This window comes from Durio zibethinus, unplaced genomic scaffold (genome assembly GCF_047325235.1).
Source record: "Durio zibethinus cultivar Kanyao isolate XHJ-2024 unplaced genomic scaffold, ASM4732523v1 HiC_scaffold_2, whole genome shotgun sequence".
Lineage (NCBI taxonomy): Eukaryota > Viridiplantae > Streptophyta > Magnoliopsida > Malvales > Malvaceae > Durio > Durio zibethinus.
Genome location: NW_028323043.1, coordinates 2,330,997 through 2,338,496, shown reverse-complemented (window position 1 = coordinate 2,338,496; position 7,500 = coordinate 2,330,997).

The following is a 7,500-nucleotide window of genomic DNA, read 5'->3' as shown; positions in this document are numbered from 1 at the left end:
GATCATGTGATGGTGTTTACGTATGAGGGATGCCATCGAGAAAAGGGGCGTGCGGACTAGCGGGTAGGCATGCTGCTAGACCCCTGCGGCCAGTCGGGATGGTGTGCTGCCACTGGGGCAGTCCACCCAAGTCCCCTTGCGGGACCAGCATGATGTAGGGTGTCAATCATGCGTGCGGGCAGTCGATACTGTTGCTAAGGGCCTGAGCCCTAAGAACCGAGTCTCGTGGGACGAAATGAGCCTAGAGGCTCCGAGCTGGGCTGTTGACCAGCTTAGGTGGGGTGCTGGCGTAAACTCAATATAGGAGCCTGCGAATGATGCGGGCGGGCATGATGTTGGGTTCGCACCATGTCAAGAGGCTTCAAGGCCATGAGAACTGGGACTATGCATCCCTATGAGCATTCGAGGATCGTGGACTGGAATAGGGTTGTCCGCGACGAAAAATGGGCACGATAGAAGGCTGACCTTGACTAGGATTAGTCTTGGTGCCACACGGACGCGTGGTTTCAATAGGAGGAACGCGCGGACCGTGACACTTGGTATCAGAGCCTAGGTTGGCTCAGTGGCGAGAGTTACGCGACCCCATGTGTGGGTCTGGTGATGCGAAATTACGGTGGTGCCAAGCCCGAATGGAGCTATCGAGACACAAATGCAGTTTTTGTGCCTATGGGGGCTCGGGAAAGGGCCACCGTTGCATGCGATGGGAAATATTGGGCCTATGTAAAATGGCTCTCGAGTAGACTCTTGGACGCCTAGAAAAAGGGCACCAGAGTCTAGCCTCACCTAGAAAAAGGTGTTGGCATATGTTGTGGCATGTGATGCCTTTACGGTGAAAGGAACCGTAGTGAGACCGAGATCCGAAAAGGGTCTTACACCATGAAATGGTGTTGTGTCAGGCCACGTGGGCCGAGTGAATCTTGTCCTGAGGGGCAGGAGGCGTCGAGTTGCAAGATTAATTACTAATGTGTGCACTTGATGTATGGTGCAGGTGCCCCAGCGGGGGTGCAAGCCGAAGTATTCGGGTCCAAGCATGAGACTACTACACAGAAGAGTATGAAGTGGCTGAAGATTGAAGCCACAAGCGAGATGGTCAGTGGACCATGAGCTGCGTTGGTCAGTGGACCATGAGCTGCGTTGGTCAGTGGACCGTGAGTTCTTGTGGTCAGAGGATCACGAGAGTGTGTGTGTGAACCAGGATATTGAACTAGTATTGGCCGAAAGGGAAGGCTTCACGAGTAGTGGTGGTCAGTGGGCCACGACAGGATGTTTTCCAGTGGAACAAGAAAGGGAAAACGGCCAGTTGACAAGGCCTCAGTCGTGCAAGTCAGTGGACCTTGAGGATCGAGCGGGTGAATCCCCGAGTCAAACAAATCAGTGGGCTAGAAGTGCTGGTAGATCAGTGGCTCTCCGAGTATAAGCGGATTTTGGGACGCCCTAGGAACTGGGCTGGAATCAAAACTATCGAGCAATAGAACCATAGAGGAGACAGGGTTGCGCATAATGCTGTGCCGAGTTTCCAGTAAAAGTGGGGGAGACCTATCAATTCCCCCCCCCGAGACTGAGCCAAGATAAAGGAGCTTGGGCGATGGAGCATAGTGTTCAAGCCGGGGGCAAAGACTGAATTAGCACGCTTTAAGGTGCCGTCTTGGGGGCGGTTGGCCTGAGGGCCACACCTAGAGAGGTGACCTTGGGGGGGCCGAGAGGACCCAAGTTGGGAGATGACCAAGGTGCTTGAATGCCACTATGCTAGGGTCATCATATAGGGTGCCGTATGAGTGCGGTTGACCTAAGCATCACGTCCAGAGGGGCGCATCAGTGAGTTGATGCTGCAAGCGTGCAGTTGGTGTGAGGGGTCACGTCCGGTGGGACGCACCAAATGAGTGGCAAAGCGGTGGTCATTCATTCTACTGAGGGTCATTGATCAATGAGGGCACCTCGAGGTCGCAACCTGACAATGATCAAGGGATGAAGCCATGGTATGACCCATATGAATACAACCAAGATAGGTTAGGCGGTTCGAACTACAACAAAGTTGAGCAACAATGGGACCAATCTACACCAACAATGGACGAGTACTGTGCACGGTGCCTCATGTGACGGGACCTCGACCCAATCCTTGAGAGCACCAGTGAGAGACATATGAGGAAATGTCAGCTGTGTGCAACAGGATAGTTGGGTGTGGTCTTGGCGTCGATGAGGGCATCGACATAGTAAGTGGGGGAGAGTGTCATGGTCAGGCCTTGGTCCTGCCATGACTGACCCTGAACCGAGCAGCGGTCGAGACCGAGCTGGTGGGAAAGCGGTTCTAAGGAATGAAGGCGTGCATTCGGAGCTTTGGAACATGATGCTAACATGTTGTAGGGGCAATGGGAGCCCCGGGCCGCAAGATACGCGGGGAAGTTCGGGACAGTGGTCGGACACCTTCAAGCCAAGTATCCTGGCGGGTGCCATTAGTGGAAGCAATGTGCGGGCACCTTCGAGTGGGTTGGTGGAGCAGCGAGCAGTATCAAGGAGCAAGGGTGACCAAAGGGAAGGTTACGGGGCCCTGAGTTAGCCGGAGAAAGACCCCGACATGACTGGGCAGAAAAGTGTCCCCGTTTCAGACATTCTTACGGTCACTGGTAGCGTATTGGGAAAATCTCTAACGCTCTTTATAGGGGGATGATTTGGTGTCAGCTCTCCACCACCCCCTTGGCTAGCGGGCAGGCGGGGGCCTGGCTAGTCTGAAGTGAGCTACTCCTAGGCACTCGTGGTGTCTAGGTGGGCGGGCATCGTAGGGTCACGAGCGTGGCACGATGTTTTCTCGGGTAAGGTAAACCCGGGGACGGTTGGGACCGGCGGGCCTCGTATCGCGCCTTTGCATTGAGACAGGGGGTTAGACGGTAGAATCCGTTATGCCCCTCGGTTTCCCCTCCTCGAGCCGGAAGGATCATGTGATGGTGTTTACGTATGAGGGATGCCATCGAGAAAAGGGGCGTGCGGACTAGCGGGTAGGCATGCTGCTAGACCCCTGCGGCCAGTCGGGATGGTGTGCTGCCACTGGGGCAGTCCACCCAAGTCCCCTTGCGGGACCAGCATGATGTAGGGTGTCAATCATGCGTGCGGGCAGTCGATACTGTTGCTAAGGGCCTGAGCCCTAAGAACCGAGTCTCGTGGGACGAAATGAGCCTAGAGGCTCCGAGCTGGGCTGTTGACCAGCTTAGGTGGGGTGCTGGCGTAAACTCAATATAGGAGCCTGCGAATGATGCGGGCGGGCATGATGTTGGGTTCGCACCATGTCAAGAGGCTTCAAGGCCATGAGAACTGGGACTATGCATCCCTATGAGCATTCGAGGATCGTGGACTGGAATAGGGTTGTCCGCGACGAAAAATGGGCACGATAGAAGGCTGACCTTGACTAGGATTAGTCTTGGTGCCACACGGACGCGTGGTTTCAATAGGAGGAACGCGCGGACCGTGACACCGAGCGTGTGCCGATGGTGGTCGAGGCAAGCGCCCGCACCAGGGCCCAACGTGTGCCGATGGTGGTCGAGGCAAGCGCCCTCACCAAGGTCGAGCGTGTGCCGATGGTGGTCGAGGCAACCGCCCGCACCAGGGCCCAGCGTGTGCCGATGGTGGTCGAGGCAAGCGCCCGCACCAGGGCCGAGCGTGTGCCGATGGTGGTCGAGGCAAGCGCCCGCACCAGGGCCCAGCGTGTGCCGATGGTGGTCGAGGCAAGCGCCCTCACCAAGGCCGAGCGTGTGCCGATGGTGGTCGAGGCAACCGGCCGCACCAAGGGCCGCCGTGTGCCGATGGTGTTCGAGGCAACCGCCCGCACCAGGGCCCAGCGTGTGCCGATGGTGGTCGAGCCAGGAGCCCGCACCAAGGGCCGACTTGTGCCGATGGTGTTCGGGGCAACCGCCCGCACCAGGGCCCTGCGTGTGCCGATGGTGCTGGGGGCAACCGCCCGCACCAGGGCCCAGCGTGTGCCGATGGTGCTGGGGGCAAGCGCCCGCACCAGGGCCCAGCGTGTGCCGATGGTGGTCGAGGCAAGCGCCCGCACCAGTGCCCAGCGTGTGCCGATGGTGGTCGAGGCAAGCGCCCGCACCAGGGCCCAGCGTGTGCCGATGGTGCTGGGGGCAAGCGCCCGCCCCAGGGCCCAGCGTGTGTCGATGGTTATCGGGGCAACCGGCCGCACCAGGGCCCAGGGTCTGCCGATGGTGCTCGAGGCAACCGCCCGCACCAAGGCTCAGCATGTGCCGATTGTGATCGAGGCAACAACCCACACCAGGGCCCAGCTTGTGCCGATGGCGGTCGAGGCAAGTGCCCGTACCGAAGGGCAGCCTATGCCGATGATGGTCGATGCATGTGCCATCACCATGCGTCATCATGTGCCATTGATGGTCGAGGCCTTGGCCGAAGTTCGATTTTGAGCCACGGTGCCCATGCTTGGCTCCAGCATGTGCTGGTGCCGCATTTTTTTCACTCGGGACAGCATCGCCGGAGCATCGCCGGAGTACCGCCGGAGAACCTGACCGGCGGCATTGGGGTTCCGGCGATTGGGAGGGGGGCCGGGGGGGTGTGCGCACATGATGTGCGATGGGTGCTGGTACTTGGCCTTGTGTTGGCCCCCTATCCCTCATCAAACCTCTGAGAATTCACACCCCCTTAAAGAGCATTTGAGATTTTACAGGTTTGCTACCAGTAGCCGTTAAAGTGTCTGAAATGGGGACACTTTTTTCAAACGGTCACAAAATCTTCTCTACTTCGAGTTTTTAGCTGAATTTTTTTGTGCATGCCAACAAAAATATAAGGATCATGCCTACAAAATTTGGGGCCAAAAATCCTTATAAAAAAATTTTAAAAAATCCCGAACCGCAAAAAGTTTCAAAAATCATGAAAAATAGAAAACGAGTCATCTTCCAACGAAACTTCACGTGAAGGCTTAGGGGACCATTGTATGAATTTACAAGCCATAAAAATGGCATTGGCACGGCAGAAATTTGAAGATGTGCCTAAACCCACCAGGGCCCAGCGTGTGCCGATGGTGCTCGAGGCAACCGCCCGCACCAGGGCCCAGCGTGTGCCGATGGTGCTCGAGGCAAGCGCCCGCACCAGGGCCCAGCGTGTGCCGACGGTGGTCGAGGCAACCGCCCGCACCAGGGCCGATAGTGTGCCGATGGTGCTCGAGGCAACCTGTCGCACCAGGGCCCAGCGTGTGCCGATGGTGATCGAGGCAACCTGCCGCACCAGGGCCCAGCGTGTGCCGATGCTGGTCGAGGCAAGCGCCCGCACCAGCGCCCAGCGTGTGCCGATGGTGCTCGAGGCAACCGACCGCACCAGGGCCCAGCGTGTGCCGATGGTGCTCGAGGCAACCTGCCGCACCAGGGCCCAGCGTGTGCCGATGGCGCTCGAGGCAAGCTCCCGCACCAGGGCCCAGCGTGTGCCGATGGTGCTCGAGGCAACCTGCCGCACCAGGGCCCAGCGTGTGCCGATGGTGCTCGAGGCAACCTGCCGCACCAGGGCCCAGCGTGTGCGGATGGTGCTCGAGGCAAGCGCCCGCACCAGGGCCCAGCGTGTGCCGATGGTGGTCGAGGCAACCGCCCGCACCAGGGCCCAGCGTGTGCCGATGGTGGTCGAGGCAACCTGCCGCACCAGGGCCCAGCGTGTGCCGATGGTGCTCGAGGCAACCTGCCGCACCAGGGCCCAGCGTGTGCCGATGGTGCTCGAGGCAACCGACCGCACCAGGGCCCAGCGTGTGCCGATGGTGGTCGAGGCAACCGCCCGCACCAGGGCCCAGCGTGTGCCGATGGTGGTCGAGGCTGCCGATGATGGTCGAGGCAACCTGCCGCACCAGGGCCCAGCGTGTGCCGATGGTGCTCGAGGCAACCGACCGCACCAGGGCCCAGCGTGTGCCGATGGTGCTCGAGGCAAGCGCCCGCACCAGGGCCCAGCGTGTGCCGATGGTGCTCGAGGCAACCTGCCGCACCAGGGCCCAGCGTGTGCCGATGGTGGTCGAGGCAAGCGCCCGCACCAGGGCCCAGCGTGTGCCGATGGTGGTCGAGGCAAGCGCCCGCACCAGGGCCCAGCGTGTGCCGATGGTGGTCGAGGCAACCTGCCGCACCAGGGCCCAGCGTGTGCCGATGGTGCTCGAGGCAACCGACCGCACCAGGGCCCAGCGTGTGCCGATGGTGCTCGAGGCAACCTGCCGCACCAGGGCCCAGCGTGTGCCGATGGCGCTCGAGGCAAGCTCCCGCACCAGGGCCCAGCGTGTGCCGATGGTGCTCGAGGCAACCTGCCGCACCAGGGCCCAGCGTGTGCCGATGGTGCTCGAGGCAAGCGCCCGCACCAGGGCCCAGCGTGTGCCGACGGTGGTCGAGGCAACCGCCCGCACCAGGGCCGATAGTGTGCCGATGGTGCTCGAGGCAACCTGTCGCACCAGGGCCCAGCGTGTGCCGATGGTGATCGAGGCAACCTGCCGCACCAGGGCCCAGCGTGTGCCGATGCTGGTCGAGGCAAGCGCCCGCACCAGCGCCCAGCGTGTGCCGATGGTGCTCGAGGCAACCGACCGCACCAGGGCCCAGCGTGTGCCGATGGGGCTCGAGGCAACCTGCCGCACCAGGGCCCAGCGTGTGCCGATGGCGCTCGAGGCAAGCTCCCGCACCAGGGCCCAGCGTGTGCCGATGGTGCTCGAGGCAACCTGCCGCACCAGGGCCCAGCGTGTGCCGATGGTGCTCGAGGCAACCTGCCGCACCAGGGCCCAGCGTGTGCGGATGGTGCTCGAGGCAAGCGCCCGCACCAGGGCCCAGCGTGTGCCGATGGTGGTCGAGGCAACCGCCCGCACCAGGGCCCAGCGTGTGCCGATGGTGGTCGAGGCAACCTGCCGCACCAGGGCCCAGCGTGTGCCGATGGTGCTCGAGGCAACCTGCCGCACCAGGGCCCAGCGTGTGCCGATGGTGCTCGAGGCAACCGACCGCACCAGGGCCCAGCGTGTGCCGATGGTGGTCGAGGCAACCGCCCGCACCAGGGCCCAGCGTGTGCCGATGGTGGTCGAGGCTGCCGATGATGGTCGAGGCAACCTGCCGCACCAGGGCCCAGCGTGTGCCGATGGTGCTCGAGGCAACCGACCGCACCAGGGCCCAGCGTGTGCCGATGGTGCTCGAGGCAAGCGCCCGCACCAGGGCCCAGCGTGTGCCGATGGTGGTCGAGGCAACCTGCCGCACCAGGGCCCAGCGTGTGCCGATGGTGGTCGAGGCAAGCGCCCGCACCAGGGCCCAGCGTGTGCCGATGGTGGTCGAGGCAAGCGCCCGCACCAGGGCCCAGCGTGTGCCGATGGTGGTCGAGGCAACCTGCCGCACCAGGGCCCAGCGTGTGCCGATGGTGCTCGAGGCAACCGACCGCACCAGGGCGGAGCGTGTGCCGATGGTGGTCGAGGCAAGCGCCCGCACCAGGGCCCAGCGTGTGCCGATGGTGGTCGAGGCAACCTGCCGCACCAGGGCCCAGCGTGTGCCGATGGTGCTC